General features: G+C 43.3%; 2 long non-coding RNA genes across 4 annotated transcripts in view; one reads left to right on the plus strand and one right to left on the minus strand.

Moving 5' to 3' along the window:
* Positions 1-23487, plus strand: part of LOC115028187 (uncharacterized) — a 62295-nt gene that overhangs the window by 2430 nt on the left and 36378 nt on the right. Inside the window, exons 2-3 of one of the 2 annotated variants that reach the window (XR_003834534.1) lie at positions 216-323; positions 436-538. This is a non-coding gene — a long non-coding RNA (uncharacterized LOC115028187). Of the gene's footprint in view, positions 1-215; positions 324-435; positions 780-23487 lie in introns of those variants that run through there. The other variant, XR_003834538.1, reaches the window with a different exon arrangement.
* On the minus strand, positions 3824-13004 carry LOC115028179 (uncharacterized). Of its 2 annotated transcripts, none has more exons than XR_003834531.1 (4): positions 12977-13004; positions 9171-9262; positions 8578-8651; positions 3824-4212 (listed from the first exon to the last, which is right to left on the minus strand). It is a non-coding gene; the product is annotated as an uncharacterized LOC115028179 (long non-coding RNA). The 2 variants fall into 2 exon arrangements; XR_003834532.1 differs by having other exon boundaries at positions 8559-8651.

Genomic DNA, 23487 nt, shown 5'->3' on the forward strand with positions numbered 1-23487 from the left:
GCTCAAACTGTGTAGGACTGTTGGAGAGATGTTAGATGTTAGTTTGGCACAAGGTGGCCCGAAACTGGAGCTATCTCTGTTCAAAACAAGGAGTCCATTGCTCAGTATGATAGGACATGTATTTCTGTTTGTATAGGAAAATATAATACATGAGTATGGTTTTGAAGGAATTAGTTTTTCTTTCTTCTGTTGTCGCGGCATCATACTCCACGCAGAGCTGAGGTTGCAACCTTGGTTGGAACAACTAAGGGAAGGGCTGCAGCTGTGCGGCCTTCTTTCACTAAACCCCGCAGTACCCAGATGTTCCTGGGGAAGATTTAAAGGTGAGCAAAACAAGAAAGACCATTTCATTTTTAGAACAATAATCACTTAGTTGCTGGACAATTTCATAATAAAGGGTGATACAATTTACACCTTGATTTTATCTCATCATAGGTCAATGCATAGTTTGTCAAGGCATGGCATTCATCCTCAACTGAGTGACAAAGGGACTAGCAGGCATCAGGTGACCGCAAGGACTTCCTTAATGAAACTGAAGGTGGGTATATGGTTTTTGATTTCCTGCTAATAAATCTTTTTTACTTATATTTATTGAAACAGAGCCAGCTGCCACCTGTAGTTTAGTTTGTGTAACACTGGTTTTGAATGTTTTATTCTCCCTGAAAAGTCCTTATGATAGTAATAGGTATTATTTGATAGGGTCCTTTGTGTTTTAAAATCAGAGGCCAGCTCTAGCAAAACATGTTTGACTGTACAAGGCCATAATCACAATAAGTGTATATATATATATACACACAGGGGTGCACATAACTGGTACGCAGGTACGCATGCGCGGCAAAAATCTGGATTGTGTAACGTCACTACGCGCCTTTTCCTACATGATAGGTCATCAAAACAACACATATTTTGTTTACATGTGTTTCTTGCCAACACTCAATGGAGTAGACTACTAGACATGTGAAAAAAACAAAAGACATGAAGAAGCTACTTTGGCGTTTGGCCACATTAAAAAAAACAGCAAACCGAGCCGGAGCAGAAGAAAATATTTTCTTCTGAAAAGTGGCTCCAAGACGTGCCGTGGCTGGATGCTAATGATGAGTTCACCGAAATGTGGTGCAAAATATGCTGCTCGTATCCACAGCAGACGAAACAGGTAAGTTTTATACAGGCTCGAAGAATTTCAACCACCCTTTGTTTGAAAAACATGGAAAGAGCAAGGAGCACGTTAATGTGGAACAAGCTATCGCTAATAAACAAGCTAGCAAAGAAGAACTATCCAGCCACCCACTTGCTAGATGGCGAAACAAGCTGAATGAAGAACAACGGCAAGCCCTGTGTAATATTTTTCTCCTCGCCTTTCATAAAGCTAAACATACACGTCCCATGTCTTCCTGTGCTGAGGATATTCCTTTACTGAAGCGGCTAGGAGTAAATCTCGGATGCGCAAAACACTCACATGAAGGGGGACACGGATAATGCAGACCCTCGCGCAAACTATCAGTGGGGAGACTAGACTCAAGTTGCAGTCTGCTGAATTTTGGGGGCTGCTTTTTGATGGATCTGAGGACATCACAAAAACTGAGCAGGAGATCGTTTACATCATGTCCAGCAACGGAGAGTTTACGTCGGACTTTCTTGGACTGATTGAACTTGGTGCTGAAGGAAACATGCAGGCCATAACAGACGGACTTGTGAAGCTTTTCCAGGAGGCAGGCTTGGATGACTGGACAACAAAGTTGGTCGCCGTGTGCATGGACGGACATTGGACAGTTCACACTCCTGCTTGATGGTGAAGGCCACTACAGGACACACACTGTTTCTAATGCTGATGCTGACAGGGACATGACTAACTTACTCAGGGGGTTAATTGAAGAGTTTGAAATCAGATATGACTCCCTCAAGTCATGTGATCATTTCTTAGTATTTGATCCAACTTGGCCTCAGGAAATGCAAGGATTTCACAGTTTTGGCAATACAACAGTTTGCACCATTCTTCAGAAATATGAGGCCACCTTGCACCTTGACAGAGACACTACTACCAAACTGGTGTAGCGTGGTGCAGGGACCCCCTACTGTATATATTGTGTAGAGGAGGCTTGAAGAGGTCTGTGGGGGGAGGGGCGTGGTGCAAATTTTAGTTCACTAAAGTCCTCCACTCTGTCTCTGACTGTAGGTGTGTGTCGCCGCCCTTCGCAAAGTACAGCGGAGGAGAGAATGTGAATGTGAATGCGCAAAGCAAAGCATTTTTTTTTTATATACAAATAAAAATACTAATTTATTTTTGTATTGCTCTATCTACAATTTTGCAACCCCCCCCTGCAGTACCTCCACGGACCCCCTGGACCCTGCTCTGCGGGTGACCAATCATGTTCTAAAAATAGCACTAGTCACCATGAAGCTCTGTCTAAAATGTGTATTTAATTGTTTTCTTGTTTTCTTTTCAATATTGAATATAGAATTTAAAAAAACAAAATGTTTTATGTGTATATGAACTCTGACCCTGTAAGCTAAATCTCCATTTCCCTTTTCGCTGAGACAAGCTAGCGGGAGCAGCTACGATGGGGCGCTAGGTGCGTTCTTTACGATAAACATGGCAGAAAAGTAAAAGAAAACAAACTATTTTCAAAATGATTGGGAGGAAGAATTATTTTTTACAACAGTGAAAGAAAAGTGTGTATGTCTCATTTGCGGGGCCACGGCAAAGCGGCACATTGTGGAGACACTTCGGTTCGTGTCACAGAAGCTACCATGCTAACTAACTAACTACCCACCTGCAGCACTGCGGGCAGAACAAGCCGAGAGTTAAAGGCAGCTTTGGGCAGCAGCATCTGTTTTCACGAGGCCGGTGAACAAGTCACAGGAAGCAGCGGAAGCTTCATTTAGAACTTCACATTATTAAATAAAGAACAAGAAAGCCTTTTCGGACGGAGAGGTCTTGAAAGGTGCAATTATGTTATTGAAAACACTGTTCAAAGACGAGAAGAAAGGTTCTGATGTCATCTCCACTCTCCGATGTTACAAAGTTAGTGTTTGTACAAACAGGATATGATGTGAAGATGTGACAGTTAATGATTTCCTTATTTTTTTTACAGAAGTGATATTTTGTACTAAAATATAACAGGTGTGATTTTGAACAAAATGCTACAAATGTGCTCATTCATACAAAACTGTCAATAAAGATATTTACAAAAATATCAGAGATGTGAGTCTGACTTTCAAATAATTGAAATAGATTGAGAACATAAATAAATAATGTTGCATGTTTAAATATATCTGTGTTTCCTACCATAAATCATTGTTAATAATCATTGTGAGGGATAATTAACATTAATATGTGATCAGACAGTCTCTTCACATATATGACTATTTATTAGGATTATTATTAATGATAATATCATTAAATGTGACCTGTGCAACTATGTTATTCAGGAAGTTTGTGTCAAACAAGTAGCCCTTCGTATTACTCAGTACCTTTGAAGTAGCTCTCAGTATCAAAAAGGTTGGTGACCCCTGGTTTAAAGCAAGCAGGAAAACGCCTCCTCTGTATGTGACTTGCTCCAAATGTATTTAATACAAGTAATCCAGATGCTTACTCCAGCATCAACAAGGTAGTTAACTGTTAACTGTTTACTGCTACTGTTTTACGACTACATGTTCTGATTAAAGATACACATTTCTTAGTAATACTACGTTCCAAGATCTTGCCATATTTGGAAAGAGATATTATTTAAGTTAAGCTTAAGAACATCGTATTTTTTAATGGCAGTGATGTTGACCCTTTCTAAAAGACAAATACAGGTTTGGAAGTAAATCTTGCATTAAATTGTTTGTTTCATAAGATTTATTAATTTCATTCCATAATTTATAGATAACTAGCTTATCAATCATCATGGTGTCTCACCAACATTTTGCACCATGTGGCTTCAGTTATGACACAACACATAATTTAAAATACTCAGTAAATGTGTTAAACTGGTTAAACCCTTGAGACACATAATGTTTGTATTAAAGGGTAAATGATTTAGTACATAGTTTAAGACGGATAAATTAAAGTCTCGGCCGAAGGACTCAGATGGTTGTAACATCAGTCGTGGCCAGAAGGCGTGCCCCCCTGCTCACAGAGTGGACCCTCAACAGGGAGAAGAATCCCTCCAGCGCTGCTTGCATCTGGCTCACGGCAGTGTTGAGATCAAGATCTGCATCCTCCATTTCCTACATATAAAAATAAAGATATAGCATATATAAAGCAGGGGACATAAAGAAACACTTTAAGGGTAAGTAGATCAACATGTGAACAAAACTGATACTATGTTGAGGCAAGTATCAACATAATATCAGATATTTGATGTTTTTTAATCAATCTGGCCAAAGTAATACTACCCTTGTGCGGATTTTAAACAGTTCACCTATCAAAAGGGTTATTTTATGGTCCAACTTCATACATAATGCATATGTAATGTATTATATGCTGTACATATATTGCATTTTTAATAGTTTGAGGAATCACCTTGATATTAGTTAGCAAGTTCACTGCAATTTGAATTAAAGGCCCTTTCACACATATCCGTATGACAGAAACGTATTCCGGCACATACGAAAATTTGTCTAAATACATATACAGATACGCATGTCTAATCTATTGATATCGTATCACTTACTAATACACAATGTATCAGACGAATACCCAACAAATGCATAACGTATACACAAATATGGCGTATACAAAATATCGGCAACACGCTGGTAGTCTGGTCTCTGCTAGTGTGAAGGAGAGTAGCTAGTTTACAAGGACTAAATAAATAAATGTTCACAGAGTGATAACAATGACACTATGTGTTATAGAGGGGATTTTGCCCGGATATGAACACAGGTGTGCATTGAGATTTTGGCTTGGTCTTTGGTGTGCCTTGGCCACAGAAGTTTGGGAACCCCTGATATAAGGTAAGGTATAAGTAGTATTCGTTAAGAGCTCGCTGTGTTACGCTGGGGTGCGTTGTTGAACGCTGATGTTTTGAGCATGTTCAAAATTACCGGACGTACCCAACGTGTGTCTTCAAGTTATGCAGACGTTATAACCCTAACCCTAACCCTAACCCATGATCTGCAGCAGAGAATATCATTCAGCACAAAGAAATAAAAGCATTTTTCAGACCTATAAATGTGTTTAAATACAAGCTTATTCACACCAGTCATTGTTGCTACGTGTTATAAGAAATAACAAAAAATATAGATCCTTTGAAAGGACCTTTACACCCCACAACAGGTTTAGCTATGGACCCGTTACTGTCATCATCACACTTAGTCTAGATCAGTGGTTCTCAACCTTTTTTGGGCCAGTGCCCCCCTATCCATTATCATGACAGGTCATTCATAGCATTGACGACATCCTGTGGCATCTCAACCTGGCCGATCAACAACCCAAAGAGAACCATCTCCTGGTTCACTATAAACTGCAAATAGTCCACATCTAGGTGCAGCCTTTACGTGAGCTTGGAAACTTTAGTCAGTAGTCTCTGAAGAAAGTCTTTTTTCAGTTGCTCCTGGAATAAACAAACATCACTTTACATTATTCGATTACTGAATTGATTCAATGTACGCATAACTAACAAAGATCATGTAAGTTATTACTTAAGACATGTGCAAAGACGCAAACCACAATGAGGACTGCAAAGGTTATGACTAGGGCTGTCAAATTAGTTTGTTTATTTCGATTAATTAATCACAGAAAAAATAAAGCAACAAAAAAATAAACGCAGAATAATCGCACTCTTAGATGCCCCTTGACCCTTTACGTCCACCGACGCGACGCGGCCACAGTAACCTCGTCATCATGATGGAAGCGGATGAGAAAACGTTACTTGGCCCAGTGAATGGAAAGTTTACATTTAAAAAACTCCCGGATGGAACTGTTGATGCACCGTTCTGTGCATTTCCTGCAGCAAATAATTTTTGTACCATCGAAGAACTTCAAGCGAACTTCAAGTGAAGTGAAATATCACCTCAACGCAAAGCACTTAGCAGCTAGCTCGGAGCTAGCTAGCACCACCGCTGATGCTAAAGTGAGCGACCAGTCTCGTCAAGGCACTCTCGATCAGGCATTCAGAAGCAGAATGAGTCGGTCTACCTATGACAGGTTAATTAGATTTTTGATTAACAACTCAATCGCGAAATGTATTGCAATGGACTGCAGGTGGTAGAGGACAGGGGGTTAACGGAGGCTTTACAGGTGCCGTCAAATGACACAAGATATTGTTTATTGTGCAATGAAAGATGTTATGCCAGATTTGATATTGTACTTTATGCCAAACTGATGGTCTGTGTCGTCTAATATAATTGTGACAGACAAGATATTGGAGAAATAGTATTGACCTTTAAGTTTATAATGCCTACTCATTGATTCACTTGATTGATTGATCTTCCAAAGCCATTTAAATATTTTGAGATGCTTCTCACAGCAAATATTGATATATGCGATTAATTAATCAGAAAGCATGCAATTCATTTTTTTTTTAATTGCTTGACATGTAAACTAACTCTATGAAAGGTGATACAAATATCCTAAAGTTAGTTATTACCAAACATTATTATATACAGAGAGAGGTTCTATGTGAGCACATTTATAAGAAAGTCAGTTTTTTACTGCCAATCATGGGAATATGGTGTATAGAACACCATATGTTGAATCATACTTCTCGAGGTACCTATGTTTCCTAAAGGCAACATGATTGAGGAAGGTCCTCAGCCTTCTTTGTTTTGCTTTCACTCATATTTCAACACCCCTCTCAGTTGAAGCCATACCCCCAACGCCAGATCAGGGCCAAAGTGAATAAATGCTGCGGTCAAACTCGAGGCGGAAATTCGCTTTGTGCCCGGTGTGAACGCACCATTAGCCTTTCTGTCTGGTTTCATACTACTCAGGTTCCTCGTTGGTTTGCCCCACACCACAGAGCAGATCACTGAACACATTTTGAATGGCTGCTATGCTTACAAAGGAATATACATATAATATACTTAGCATGTATTGACAGAATAGTGGTCTTCATTGTAAAGGACAGATCCAACTATTTCTGAAAGTAGTGAGAATGTACAAGCGTTACATTTTTTACAAATCAAATAAAGTATATTAGTCTGGTTTTGACAAATCAAATCCTAACCCTACTAACCATTGACTGCTATACACAAAAAAAAGCAATTACATAAAGAATTCAATACAGAGTTCTTTTTCAGGTTTCACTGGCTGTCCTCAGGCCATGTCATCAGGTGAAACATTTAGCAGCAATCATCTCACATTTTAGAATTTGCTGGGTGGCAGTAGCTAAGTCTGTAAGGACTTGGCTTGGGAACCAGCAGTTCAAGTCGCCAAATGTACCAATTACGGAGTGTGGACTGGTACCTGGAGAGGTGTCTGTTCGCCTCCTGGCACAGGGGGCCTCCTGGTGCTCCGGTAGTCCACCACCAGCTCTTTGGTCTTACTGATATTAAGCTTCAGATGATTGTTGTTGCATCACTTTACAAAGCTCTCTAAGAGTCCTCTGTACTCCTCATGGTTGTCTTTGGTGTAGTCTGAAAGTCTCTTAAGTTAAACAATTACTTGTGACTATTTTGCACAAACTAAACCTTTTTTTTTTGCCATTTCTAATCTATCAGACTAGCATGAGAGAGACAGGAAAGGCAGGGGATGACATGCAGCGCAGGATCTAGGGCCAGTGTGCGCTCTACCCAGTGAGCTACCGGGGAACCCTGAATAAATGTTATTTTAAATAAAAGATTACTTCTTTAAATATATCCATCCTTGATTTACCTTTATATCTTAAGAGATATAAATGATGATAGTGTTTCTTGTTACTTTTTCATCATTTTTATCTAACTGGTATTCTATGTGATAATTTAACCTAACCGATTTGTATATCAACTGGATAGATATTGTGAGATATACAACACACATTTTGTTGACATTATTACAGTTATGGAGAAGTGAAATAGACTTTTTGGAAATAATAATAATTTAAAAATAGCTGTATAGTGACCTTGCTTTGTCAAGGAAGACTTCAATACATTTGCTCAGTGAAAAAAGAAAGCTGTTCACTCTCCTCCCTGTGGCAAATCAGACTTCAATCTTAATCGCCTCTATTGAAAGGGACTGGACAGAAACGTACCTGATCTTTAGTTAAGAAAAGTCATTTCATATCAAACAGGAAGCAAGGGCTTGTACATTTATACAAATAGTCACTCTGATAGGAATGGCATTTGCATCTTTCTCTCCATCTGTCTTGGCTGCTCTCAATGTGTTCTTTATCATTTTGTATTCCCGCTGTCTCTTCAGCAGAGACCATTTATTTGCGTCGGAAAACAGCATGTTGACAGAATCTTTCATTAATTTACACATTTCTTTTGGATTTGAAAGTATAAAAAATAAAAGACATTGTTTCTGTTCATCTTGCACAGCATCTACCAGCGAGTACCACACACAATTCAACAACTATTCTTACCACAAAGTTGTTATGTAATTGCATTACTACACAATTATTCAACAATGGTTTCTTTATCTAGAGGGGTACCTAGCGTAGGGGCACTGACCAAGCTGTCGTTTTTGATGAGTTCGGAGTGAGGATGTGTTGGCCTTCAAATATCTCCAAACACCCAGAGGTCAACTTACAAAAACAGAAAACAAGACGTTATGATTTAACAAGAAACTTTACTTTAAAGTTTTAGAGTACACTAATTATTGTCAGTCATGTTGCAATCACTGGGGTTCACACACCGTCAAACTCTGAAAGAAATTAGGTGATTTCTAAACAATGGCTTACAAAACCAATGTAACCTATTATGTTTCATTTTTTAAAGGTTTTTTAGTTGTCATGTTTGAATTACGTGAGCACTGTTGCTCATTATGATGATGCTATGAGTAACAGGTTTGATAATGATTATTACTGTTGTTGTTGTTATTATGTTATTGCTGCTAATATTTACATTAATATTGTAGTGACAACATTTATCACTTCCACAAAGACGCCACACTAGGAATATCTTAACTAAAATGATTTGTGGTATTCTATTTTACTAATATTTACTGATATTTACTAATATCCCAAAGGATGTGCAAAAATGCCACTCCGGGTGCACCAATCATAGTGAATGGGACACTCAACTATGTTGAGGTTTTTACTTACCTTGGAAGTCTTGTCAGTGCAGGTAATGCAGCACAAAATGACATCAGAGCATGGGCATGGGCAGGCTCACAGTGCCTTTACTCGGCTCCAGCCTGTCTTGAAAGAAAGCAGTGTTGTTGTATGGCTCAGGATGCTGGCAAGTGACAACGTGTGACATGAAAAACATCAATGCTTTCCACAACAATCTTTAATCTATCCTAAGGGCAACATGAATGTTTCTTCAATATTTCATAGTAATCCACCAAATAGTCATTTTAATCAGAGCTGTATAAAAGTCCACCTGATCATGGTACAAAGCAAAGTCATGGTCTGTGTTGATCACACACTCATGGTTTCATATTCTGGGGACCTTGAATATCTGTACCAAGTTTCATGCCAATCCATCCAAATAGTTGGGACTGTGTATGTCTTGATAACATTTCAATTCATCCCATATTTGTTGACATAATTCAGTCTGGACCAAAGTTATGGACCAACATAACGGCAGCCGTCAGTTGAATAAAAGTAAAAAAAAAAACTACCTTTCTCTTAGCAGTTCTTTAATTTGTGCGTGCTCAGCAGAAGACTTCTTGACAATTTTATTATGAAGACAATTAAAATGTAATCAAAAAATAGAAACTGTGGTTTGCCACATTACATTTCATGATTGAATCAATGTGTTGTGACATTGGTTGTGATTAAGAATTTATGATAACATTTGCTCAGGGGAGAAAATAAACTTGCTGGCTGGGAGAGGGAGATAGACATTTAACAGGGTTTGTTACATATTCCCCCAGAATGTTGTAGATAGTGTGCATGTTTCTGGTGATGACGTTTTCTGTACTCTACAGTAGAAAGTGAAAAAATAATGTCTGACAGAAGCCAATAGTGCGTGAATTGCTTGTAGCATATTTTATAATTAATACAAAAATATATATTTACAACAATAACTCAAAATGATACATTATAAATGGTACAAAAGGTGAAGGAGAGTGATGGAACTTAACTTCGACTCTCAGAAACACTAACTTTTATATTGAGCAACAATGTATGAATTAAAGCGGACCACGTGTGACCAGGTACAATCAGTTACTAACATCTTTATTTGAAGTTTACCCATTAAACTAAATTTTAATAGCATAATGCACTCTTTAATAGTTGGGAGTTTAAGGAGCACCAGGGAAGATTGTGTTATTCAGTTAACATCTTGACAAACCCTAATGTCAATCAAACTCATCATGGTAAAACACAACTTCCTATTAATAAAACATGTTACATTTTATTTTCAATATCAGTGTGTTTGTTTCACGTTGGTTCTGTCTCTGTGTGTCTGCTCCCTATCTCTGATCAGTAATGTATGATGGCCATAAAAGGGGGTTGGGTCGTAAACTTTGAAGCTTAATATTGTTCCTTCAGTTAATGCTGGTCTGTCCTATTACAGAAATCACAATACTATGTAATAATGTATAGGTGCAGTCACCAATATCGGCTAAACCTACCCTACAAAGAACCTGTAACTGTTCTGAAGGCTCATATAAGTTTCATCGCGCCGTAAAGAATGTGTGTTTCTTTGTTCTTCCTTCGCCTGTTCCACTTGTGCAAGCATGAGCGCATATGTTGAGATCTGAACAAATAAAACAGAAGTTTGAGTTTCCCCTCCGCATGTTTAAGGCAAATTAGAGTGTGTGTGTGTGTGTATATATATATATATATATATATATATATATATATATATATATATATATATATATATATATATATATATATATATATATATATATATCTATATATATATATATATATATATATATATATATATATATATATATATATATATATATATATATATATATATATATATATATATATATATATATATATATATATATATGATCGTAACATCTGTAGCGTAATGGTGCTAGGTTAGAAAAGATAATTAGTTTGCATACAAGACCCTATGTCTGTGTGAAGCATAACTAACACACTAACTTGGCAGTGTGGTGGTGTGGCTGCCACAAAACATACAACAAAAAGAGCACAACACTGAAGCTCAGTGATTAAAAACCAAATCAACACATGTACATTTACAAAAGTAAAGCAGTCTGTGCCTTGTCATGTACTGTTATGCGTACTTAGCATGCGGCTTTATTAGCTTTGCTGGTGACTGTTGGTTGTGGACGAGCTGATGTTGAGTGTTTTTGCTGTGCTGCGTTTCAATGGTATAAGTAGAAGGAAACCCGTTGCTCCAGTCTTTTGAGCAGAGCAGTTTAAGTGACAGTTAGCATGTTTTAAATCAAATCAAATTTATTTGTATAGCCCAATATCACAAATTATACATTTGTCTCAGTGTGCTTTACAGACTGTACAGGTTATGACACCCTCTGTCCTTAGACCCTCGCATCGCACAAGGAAAAACTTCCTAAAAGAAACCCCATAATTAAAGGGGGAAAAATGGAAGAAACCTCAGGGAGAGCAACTGAGGAGGGATCCCTCTCCCAGGACGGACAGACATGCAATAGATATCGTATGTACAGGATAAACAACATAGTACAAATACAACATTTGACAGAAATTATGTTGTGTTGAAAAAGAGAAAGTTTGGATCAATCCAGGAAAATGTCAAAAAGGCTTCCCGGTGTCCAGCAGGACCAGGGCCGTTTCCTTGTTCTTGTCATTACACGTGCCGCTGCAAGAAGTTGCTAGACATCCAAGTTTTTATGTCCTTAAGGCATTCTTCAAGTTTAGCCAATTGATTGGTTTCATTGATATATATAATTGGGTATCATCCGCATAACAATGAAAGTTTATAGAGTGGTTCCTTATAATATTGCCCAAAGGAAGCATATATAAGGTGAATAGAATCGGTCCAAGTACAGAACCCTGCGGAACTTCAAGACTGACTTTGGCTGTCATGGAGGATTTATCGTTAACACATACAAATTGAGATCGCTCAGATAAATAGGACTTGAACCAGCTTAGTGCGGTTCCTTTTATGCCAACACAATGTTCCAGTCTGTAGTAGAATGTCATGAGCAACAGTGTCGAAAGCAGCACTGAGGTCTAACAACACAAGAACAGAGACAAGTCCTTTGTCTGATGCCAATAGAAGGTCATTGGTAACTTTCACCAGTGCCGTCTCTGTGCTATGATGAACTCTAAATCCAGATTGAAAAACCTCAAATAAACTATTATGTAAAAAATCACATAACTGTTTTGCAACTGCTTTCTCAAGGTTCTTAGCGAGAAAGGGTAGGTTAGATATCGGCCTATAGTTGGCTAAAACCTCTGGATCAAGACTATGCTTTTTAAGAAGTGGTTTTATTACAGCTACTTTAAAGGATTGTGGTATGTAGCCAGATAACAGAGACAGGTTGATCATATTTAATAATGAGGTGTTAATTAAGGGTAAAACTTCTTTAAACAGTTTAGTTGGAATCGGGTCCGGGAAAGACAGGTTGATGGCTTAAACGATGAGATTGTTGAAGTTAGTTGGAGTAAAACAGTCTAGATATATTTCAGGAGATACAGATGTTGACAGGGTCCGTTGGGAATCGAACCCCGGTCTCCTGCGTGGTAGGCAGACTCAGGCTCGGAGTGGGTTAGAAAAGGAGTCTTTACTTTTAGAGCAAACAGGTGGCAGGACAAAACTCAAAATACCTCCAGACAACTAACAGGTAAAGTCTGGGCAAAAACAGGATCAACAGAGGATATACGAAAAGCAGACAGTAAAAGGATCTTAAGAGCTAAAGAGCAAAAAGGCAGTCAACTTAGGAACTCGAGACAAGGGCACAAAAACGGACACTTCAAGAGACGGCTCAAAAACTCACAAACTTGGGCTCCGGCAACAATTCAAGACTCAGCAATGAACAGAAGAAAACAGGCAGCTTATAAAGGCTAGCAAACAAGGAACAGGTGCAACCAATGAAACAATAAAGACAAGCACATGACACACAGAAATGAATGGTGGCGACCCCACACGGTACAAAGAGGAACTGCAGTCCAAAAACCCTGACAGATGTTTTTAAAATTCCGGAGGTTGAAGTTAAGTCATTACCAATTGAGGGCAGGAGGAGATTAATTTTGTCTCTAATAATTATAATTTTATCGTTAAAGAAGCTCATGAAGTCGTCACCAATGAGAGATATAGGAATGAATGCAGGCTCTGTAGAGCTGTGGCTCTTTGTCAGCCTGGCTACAGTGCTGAAAAGAAACCTGGGGTTGTTCTTATTTTCTTCTATTAAGGAAGAGTAATAAGGTGCTCTGGCATTACGGAGAGCCTTCTTATACTTTATAAGATGATCTAACCAGACTAAACGAGATTCTTCCAATTTAGTGGAACGCCATTTACTTTCAAGATTTCTCGACTTTTGTTTTAGTTTGCGGATTTCCCAACAGAGAGATCCCGAGTGGCATATATTGTCTCTCTGCTCACAAGCAGGGCTAAGGACTAGGGAACTGCCGAGTGGGAGAAAGGATCTCCAGCCTGCTTCTCCTTCAAACTCTTCACTGAGGAGCTGCGGAAGGGCTTCGATCATGTGACGCCTGGAAGAGAGGTCGCTCAAGGGCTGCTCAACCTGAGGCAGGGAGTGAGAACGGTATCTGATTACTCCATCGAGTTTCGGACCATGGCAGCTGAGAGCAGCTGGAACTCTGCCACACTTCTCAATGCTTTCTACCACGGTCTGTCAGACCGCATCAAGGATGAATTAGCGACTCGGGATTGTCCGACTGATTTGGATGAGCTGGTGGCTCTCTCCATCCGTATCGATGGACGTCTGCGGGAACGAAGACAAGAGAGGGCTCGGTCTGCTGTTCCTCAAGCCCCGTTTCATCAATCTTTCCACTCACTGGGGCATGCTACTGAGCAGGTTACCGACACTCTCTCCGGCTCTCCAGAGTCAATGCAGCTTGGACGGACTCAGTTGTCTATGGCAGAAGGGGGCCCTCATCCAGAGGGCGCTGGTGAGCCAACTTACTAACTTTGAAATGCCCTCTCGACCGTTGACACAGGCCCAGCTATAATGCTCGGGCATAAAACACACATAGACTGGTCTTCAGGAACTATATTACAGTGGAGTGCTCATTGTTATGTTGTCTGTCTTAAGTCTGCAACCCCATCTACTCCTAGTCTGCCTGTCACCTCTGAGTTTCCAGATCTTTCTGGAGTGCCCAAGGATTATCTGGATCTTAAGGAGGTGTTTAATAAGACCCGGGCCACCACATCGAATCTATGACTGCGCTATTGACCTGCGTCCAGGTACTTCCCCTCCCAGAGGTCGACTCTTCTCGCTATCGGCTCCTGAGACCAAGGCCATGGAGAGGTACATCAATGACTCCTTGGCTGCAGGAATTATCTGACCATCTTCGTCTCCAGACGGACCTGGGTTTTTCTTGGTGGGAAAGAAGGACAAGACCCTGCATCCATGCATTGACTACAGAGGACTCAATAACATCACCATCAAGAACCGGTACCCTCTCCCGTTAGTTTCCTCTGCTTTCAAACTGTTACAAGGTGCTACTATGGTCTTCAAGCTCGACCTCCGCAACGCTTACCATTTGGTGAGAATCAGGGAGGGGGACGAGTGGAAGACGGCCTTCAATACTCCTAGTGGACATTATGAATATCTAGTCATGCCATTTGGTCTCACTAATGCTCCTGCAGTCTTCCAGGGATTAGTCAATGAGGTTCTTTGGATCTGCTCAACGTATGTGTCTTTGTGTACCTGGATGACATTCTGATTTTCTCCAAATCTAAGCAGGAGCATGTGACTCATGTACGCCTAGTTCTCCAGAGGCTTTTGGAGAACCGTCTGTTTGTGAAGGCTGATAAGTGTGAATTCCACACCTCAGAAGTATCATTCCTGGGATTCATCGTCAACGCAGGTAACATCCAGATGGAATCGACCAAGACCAAGGCTGTCACTGACTGGTTGTCTCCTTCCACACGAAAAGAGCTTCAACGTTTCCTGGGTTTTGCCAACTTCTACCGGAGGTTCATCCGTAGTTACAGCTCGGTGGCAGCTCCCCTCACCGCCCTCACCTCCGAGAAAGTGCTCTTCCGATGGTCCCCTGTGACAGAGGAGGCCTTCTGTAAATTGAAGTTGCCAGATCCCACTCGCCAGTTTATCGTGGAGGTGGATGCTTCGGACACCGGTGTGGGGGCAGTTCTTTCTTAGCGATCCGCTGAGGATCAGAAGGTTCATCCTTGTGCCTTCTTCTTTGTTGGCAGTAAAACTGGCACTGGAGGAGTGGAGACACTGGTTGGAGGGAACAGAGCAGCCATTTGTGGTCTGGACAGACCACAAAAACCTGGAGTACATCCGTTCAGCCAGGCGGCTGAACTCTCGTCAAGCAAGGTGGGCTCTCTTCTTTAACCGTTTTGACTTTTCACTTTCCTACAGACCGGGTTCAAAGAATTTGAAACCCGACGCCCTTTCCCGTCAATTCCAGTCGGAGAGTTTTCTATCCACTCCGGAAGGTATCCTTCCTTCTGCATGTGTCATTGGTGCAGTAACCTGGGACGTGGAGGACAAGGTAAAGCGCTCCCACGCTGAACATCCTGCTCCCAGTGCTTGTCCAGATGACAGTTTGTTTGTTCCTGCCAGTCTCCGTGCTCAGGTCCTCAAGTGGGGTCATTCGTCTCGCCTGGCTTGTCACCATGGGGTGAGACGCACACTAGCGCTGCTTCGTCAATGCTTCTGGTGGTACTCCATGGAGGCGGACACCAGAGGATTTGTCGCGGCCTGTCTGATCTGCTCTCAAAACAAGACCTCTCACCAGGCCCCCTCCGGTCTTCTCCATCCCTTGCCAGTTCCAGCTCGTCCATGGTCCCACATCTCGTTGGATTTCGTCACTGGCCTACCACCCTCTGACGGTAACAGTCATACTCACTGTCGTTGATCGATTTTACAAGTCTGCTCAATTCATTCCACTTACCAAATTGCCTACTGCCAAAGAAACAGCGGAGATTATGCTCCAACAGGTGTTCCGACTTCATGGTCTACCCTGTGATGTGGTCTCTGACCGTGGTCCACAATTCACCTCTCGCTTTTGGGCTGAGTTTTGCAGGCTGCTGGGGGCCACTGTCAGTCTGTTATCCGGTTTTCACCCCCAATCCAATGGTCAGACAGAAAGAATGAACCAAGAGATGGAGACAGCTCTACGCTGCCTCGCTTCCTGCAACCCCTCCTCCTGGTCTAAGCAGCTCTTGTGGATCGAGTATGTCCACAACACCCTTCCCAGCTCTGCCACTGGTCTCTCACGCTTTCAGTGCTCTCGGGGTTACCAGTCACCACTCTTCCCAGAGCAGGAACATGAGGCCAGCGTTCCCTCTGTGTAGGCGTTCGTAGGTCGGTGTCGACGCACATGGAGACAGGCTCGCCTCACACTCCTGCGCTCTTCAGATCATTACCAACGATCCGCCAACTGACGTCACATTACTGCCCCCCTGTACACGCCGGGGCAATGGGTCTGGTTATCTACAAAGGATCTACCCCTCAGAGTAGAATCCAAGAAGTTGGCTCCACGTTTTGTGGGTCCATTCCCCGTCTCAAGGTCATCAATCCTGCTGCTGTCCGTCTTCGTCTACCGCCTTCCATGAGGGTTCATCCCACATTCCATGTATCCAAAGTCAAGCTATATTATATTCTGCCTGTATCTGTGTCGTGCTTTTGGGTTCAGTCCTGTCGGTTCCAGCGAACCTTACACTATCAACAAGATGATTAATTTAGGAGGGACTAAAGTTAGCATTGGAGTCCTCCATTATATTGATATTGAGTCCAGGTATTGAATTAAGTGCTGATGGAATCACTTCCTTAAATTTAGTCACAGCACTTTCAGATAAACATCGAGCATAGGATATTTTGCCTACTGGTTTGTAGTCCAGTAACAGGACTTAAAAAGTTATTAAAAAATGGTCTGATAAAAGAGGATTATGTGGACACACTGATAAACTTTCAATTTCAACACCATATCCCAGAACAAGGTCCAGAGTGTGGTTTAAACTGTGAGTTGGTTCATGTACATTTTGACTGAACCCAATTGAATCTAATATTGAGATAAATGCATTATTAAGGCTGTCACTATCAACATCCACATGCATATTAAAGTAATCTACAATAATTACTTTATCTGTTTTAAGGACTAAACTTAATTAGCTGTATCACTTTAATTGCTCTATTTCTTAGGTATTTAAAAGGTAAATGCCATCAATGGAGTTGTTGGCATTACAGTGAGCTCAACACCACACAATCCTGTAACAGGTGAATTACATATTCTAAGTGATGTTGGCACACTATAGATAGTGGGGCAGCTCTGGAGCTCATGTCGAAGCTTCTTTGAGGAAGACACTGAACCATAATAGTACAGTAACAGTAATATAGATGCAGCCCATTTACGAAATGCAGTCCATATCTACCTCTCTGGGAACCATCACCTTATCGTGGTGGAGAGGTTTGTGTGTCCCTATGAACCTGAGAGCTGTGTTGTCTGGAGCCTAGTGCTCCTGGTAGGGTCTCCCAAGGCAAATTGGTCTCAGGTGAGGGGCCAGACTAAGAATGGTTCAAAAATGACTTCATGAAAGAAAGGGAAAGGAAAGGAGAGACCCTGCCCGGAGGAAGCCCAGGGCCCCCGTCTGGAGCCAGGCCCAGAGGGAGGGCCCGACAGAGAGTGCCTGGTGGCCGGGTTTGCCACGGAGCCCGGTCGGGCACAGCCCGAAGAAGCTACGTGGTGCCTCCCATCCATCCATCCTGTGGACCCACCACTCATGGGAAAAACCGCTGGGGTCGGGTGCGCTGTCACACGGGTGGCAGTGATGGTCAGGGACCTCGACGGACCAGACCCGGGCAGAAGAGGCTGGCTCTGAGGACGTGGAACGTCACCTCTCTGTGGGGGAAGGAGCCGGAACTAGTGCGGGAGGTGGATTGCTACCAGTTGGATCTGGTGGGGCTTACCTCCACGCACAGTCTTGGCTCTGGAACCGTACTCCTGGATAGGGGTTGGACTCTATTCTTCTCCGCAGTTGCCCAAGGTGTGAGGCGTCGGGCCGGGGTGGGGATACTCACTAGCCCCCGGCTGAGCGCCGCTACGTTGGAGTTTATCCCGGTGGACGAGAGGGTCGCCTCCCTACGCCTTCGGGTTATGGGGGGGAAAACTCTGACTGTTGTTTGTGCCTATGCCCCAAACCGCAGTTCTGAGTATTCGGCCTTCTTAGAGACCCTGAATGGAGCCCTGCAGGCGGCTCCAGTAGGGGACTTCGTAGTCTTGCTGGGAGACTTCAACGCACACGTGGGAAACGATGGAGACACCTGGAGAGGCGTGATTGGGAGGAAGGGCCTCCCTGATCTAAACCCGAACGGTCGTTTGGACTTCTGTGCTAGTCATGGAATGGCCATAACGAACACCATGTTCGAACATAAGGATGCTCATAAGTGCACGTGGTACCAGAGCACCCTAGGCCAAAGGTCAATGATCGATTTCGTAATCGTATCATCTGATCTGAGGCCGCATGTTTTGGACACTCGGGTGAAGAGAGGGGCGGAGCTTTCGACTAATCAAGGGGTGGGGGAAGACTCTGGACAGACCTGGTAAACCCAAACGGGTAGTGCGGGTGAACTGGGAACGTCTGGAGGAAGCCTCTGTCCTGGGGATCTTTAACTCACACCTCCGGCGGAGCTTTTCAGCCATCCCTGTGGAGGTTGGGGGCATTGAACCTGAGTGGGCGATGTTCAAAACCTCTATTGCTGAAGCTGCGGTGATGAGCTGTGGTCTGAAGGTCTTAGGTGCCTCAAGGGGCGGTAACCCTCGAACACCGTGGTGGACCCCGGTGGTCAGGGAAGCCGTCCGACTGAAGAAGGAGTCCTTCCGGGTTATGTTATCCGGGAGGACTCCGGAAACAGTTGCAGGGTATCGAAGGACTAGAAGGGCGGCAGCTTCTGCCGTGTCAGAAGCAAAGCAGCGGGTGTGGGAGAAGTTCGAAGAAGCTATGGAGAAGGACTTTCGGTCGGCACCAAGGTGCTTCTGGAAAACCATCCGGCACCTCAGGAGGGGGAAGCGAGGAACCATCCAAGCTGTGTACAGCAAGGGTGGGACCCTGGTGACTTCAACTGAGAAGGTTATCGGCCGCTGGAAGGAGCACTTTGAGGAACTCCTGAATCCGACTAACACGCCCTCTATGGTTGAGGCAGAGCTGGAAGCTGATGGGGGATCATCGTCAATTTCTCTGATGGAAGTCACTGAGGTAGTCAAACAACTCCACAGTGGCAAAGCCGCAGCGGTTGATGAGATCCGTCCAGAAATGCTGAAGGCTTTGGGTGTTGAGGGGCTGTCTTGGTTGACACGCCTCGTCAACATTGCGTGGAAGTCTGGGACAGTGCCTAGGGGTTGGCAGACCGGGATGGTGGTTCCCCTATTTAAAAAGGGGGACCAGAGAGTCTGTGCCAACTACAGGGGTATCACACTTCTCAGCCTCCCTGGTAAAGTCTACTCCAAGGTACTGGAAAGGAGGGTTCGGCCGGTAGTCGAACCTCTGATTGAAGAGGAACAATGCGGATTCCGTCCTGGTCGTGGAACAACAGACCAACTCTTTACTCTTGCAAGGATCCTGGAGGGGGCCTGGGAGTACGCCCATCCGGTCTACATGTGTTTTGTGGATCTGGAGAAGGCGTATGACCGGGTCCCCCGGGTGATACTGTGGGAGGTGCTGCGGGAGTATGGGGTCAGGGGGTCACTTTTGAGGGCCATCCAATCCCTGTACGCCCAAAGCGAGAGTTGTGTCCGGATACTCGGACTCGTTTCCCGTGGATGTTGGCCTCCGCCAGGGCTGCGCTTTATCACCAATCCTGTTCGTGATTTTCATGGATAGGATATCGAGGCGTAGTCGTGGAGGAGAAGGGTTGCAGTTCGGTGGCCTGAGGATCTCATCGCTGCTCTTTGCAGATGATGTGGTCTTTATGGCATCATCGGTCTGTGACCTTCAACAGTCACTGGTCATCGGTTCGCAGCCGAGTGTGCAGCGGTTGGGATGAGGATCAGCACCTCCAAATCTGAGGCCATGGCTCTCAGCAGGAAACCGGTGGATTGCCTACTCCGGGTAGGGAATGAGCCATTACCCCAAGTGAAGGAGTTCAAGTACCTCGGGGTCTTATTCGCGAGGGGACAATGGAGCGAGAGATTGGCCGGAGAATCGGAGCAGCGGGGGCGGTATTACAGTCACTTTACCGCACCGTTGTGATGAAAAGAGAGCTGAGCCAGAAGGCAAAGCTCTCAATATACCGGTCGATCTTCGTTCCTACCCTCACCTATGGTCATGAAGGCTGGGTCATGACCGAAAGAACGAGATACAAGCGCCCGAAATGGGTTTTCTCAGACGGGTGGCTGGCGTCTCCCTTAGAGATAGGGTGAGAAGCTCAGCCATCCGTGAGAGACTCGGAGTAGAGCCGCTGCTCCTTTACGTTGAAAGGAGCCAGTTGAGGTGGTTCGGGCATCTAGTAAGGATGCCACCTGGGCGCCTCCCTAGGGAGGTGTTCCAGGCACGTCCAGCTGGGAGGAGACCCCGGGGAAGACCCAGGACTCGGTGGATAGATTATATCTCCTCACTGGCCTGGGAACGCCTCAGGATCCCCCAGTCGGAGCTGGAGGATGTGGCCCGGAGAAGGGAAGATTGGGGTTCCTTACTGGAGCTGCTGCCCCCGCGACCCGATCCCGGATAAGCGGTAGACGATGGATGGATGGATGGAGTCCATATCTAGTGTCACAGTTTACTTCTCTCCTTACCTGCTGCACTTCAGTATTTTTACACACATCCTGCCTCCACTTCCACCTCACCCCACTGGCCAGCCACTCCCACCTTATCAGCTCACCTGGGCTCCAGCTGCATCTCATCTCCAATCAAGTATTCAAGTTGCTCCACCCTTTGGTCCTGTTTCTGGGTCACCCTCTGGGCCAGATAGAACTTTTGACCCAGCTCCTAAGCTATTCCCTTGAGTTGCCCTGCTCTGCCTCTGGGGATAATTGTTTGGTGAAAAATGTACAAAAAATATTTGCCAGTTATTTTAAGAGGGCTTAATATTAAGGGGGCATACTGTCTTTATTTACAGTTTTCACTAACATGTAATGAGGAAGTGTGACAGTAAATGATTCAATTTAAACTACACTCTGTCTTCACTGGCTGCAGTTTAACTTGGTGTTTAATCAGAGTTTGCACTGCATGAGAACACTACACCAGTAATAATTACAGACACAATGACGTTATGTTTTTCTTTGAACTGTCCTTCTGGCATTTACCCTGTCCAGAGTGACGTCCTTGTATTTTAAAGTGGATCTCTGAGATTATTCCATCTAGTCTTTTTTTAATCAGCATAACATATAGGCCTCTTCGGGAACTAAATGACAACAGAAAATTTCATATTAGCAATTCCTGTACAGACAACTACCACTGGATTACTTTTTTACTGTACTTAAAAACCTCATACAGGAGTATAAATGATTCCACAGGTAAAAAAAAGAAAAAAAAAGGCTTTGATACACACACAATACATGTTAGTAAATACAGTTGTTGTTGGTTTGGGTCTTTTCGTGGGATTGTTTACAATAAGAAGAATATGGAATATCAAAGTCCTTATCCTTTAAGATTATTATAAGAAATTTGACGCTGTTTACCTGAGTTGGATCGTCAAAAGTGAAGTGTGAAAAGAAATAAAGAGAGAGCTTTAAGCTGCTTTAACATGATCAGCAGTAAATCTGCTCTGCACTGGCTGTGCCGTTGTTTTCCTATGCAGAGAGCGCTGACGCCCGACTAAGTGGAGGCCACCCTTGGTTGGAATCTCATCATCGAAGTTCAAATTATTTAAACTTTGACCTCGATTGCCGCTGACCTTTCAAAGTGCAACCAATGAGTTAACCGCTATATGAAGTGGCAAGCAGGGGAGGTAACCATAGAAACAAAACTAACTAGCTGCCTTCACCGCAAGGCTCTGTGTCCGACCTTGAGGTAAGTGCAGGGAATATTTCCTATCATGTGAAGGCAGTTTTAGGATGGTAGTCCACCAGGACATCCTGCATCTCTTCCGATGGGCAGACGTTTACATTGTCACTGGGGCCGGGTTATCCCAGATATCTGGAGATATTTGCTGAGAGGATAATCAGCAGTTGTTAGCATTTTGTCATGTCATCTTGACATAAATTCCAGCGAGGCCTCCCCCTGGTGGAAATTGGAGACTGAGATAGTCCCTGTAGATCATAATCATCACATCTGTGTCACTGCTGTCCTGTCAGTGGTGTTTTTCTGCAGTAACACGAGAGCCACTCAGCTGACGAGAAAGGTTTGAGTTACCCTGAAAAGGATGAGGTTGACAGTTCAATCTGAAGACCGAAGTGCTCCCCGTCAGAATTGAAAAGCTGCTCTCAGACAAAAAGACAATGAGGCACTCTGTCACACTGTAATCTGAGGCTAAATGCTACTCTCAAGATCCACCTCTTAAGCATAACCACGAGTATGAGTATTGACTGACATCTTATAGTGAATTTGCTGCTCTGCTGGAAAATGTAATTGAAGACAGCTGATACTGCTGTCCTGAGATTTGCTGAGTGTTTGCTCCTGGAGCCCTCCATCAGCGTTCTGTAGTTCCATCCAACTTAAATGTTGCATACCTGATTTACATGACAACGCCTGGACCAGCACAAAAAGAAAGAAGGGGGATGACTTCCGGTTGGGCGAACATGTGAGGGCAGCGTTGTCTCGTTCTCCCACGACTCTACTTTATGAACATTTCATTTATAACCACCGGATTTGAGCTAAAACAGTATTTGTGAACATAATTTGGACTCTAAATTAGTACAGGCCGATGTGATGTTGACAACTGCATCAAAAACGGCGACGAATAATGCAAAAAAGGCCGAAACTGCTGTCTCAGCTACGAGTACAGTAGCTGGCTCGGACATGGCTAGCATAATTAGCCTGCTTGAAGAGCACAGAGCTAGCATTTCAGCTGATTTTAAAGCTGACTTTGCGGTACTGGAGGTGAAACTGAGCATAACGCAGACCACAGTAGCGGAACATGGTGAGCGAATTGACTTTCTTGACTCCAATGCCAACCTGCAAGACCAGCGATTAAATTCACTTGAGGAGAAGTGTGCATTGCTAGCCGATAGCAATGCCAAGCTAGCTGCAAAGACCGCAGATCTGGAAGGTCGGAGCCGCAGAAATAATATCAGAATCATTGGACTTCCTGAGTCTATTGAGGGACCCCGGCCTACAAACTTCTTTTCAGAACTTTTGGTTGAGCTGCTAGGCGCTGAGACTCTCCAATCCCCTCCCGAGCTGGACCGTGCACACAGAGCG

The sequence above is a fragment of the Cottoperca gobio genome, chromosome 3, assembly GCF_900634415.1.
Source record: "Cottoperca gobio chromosome 3, fCotGob3.1, whole genome shotgun sequence".
NCBI classification, from domain to species: domain Eukaryota; kingdom Metazoa; phylum Chordata; class Actinopteri; order Perciformes; family Bovichtidae; genus Cottoperca; species Cottoperca gobio.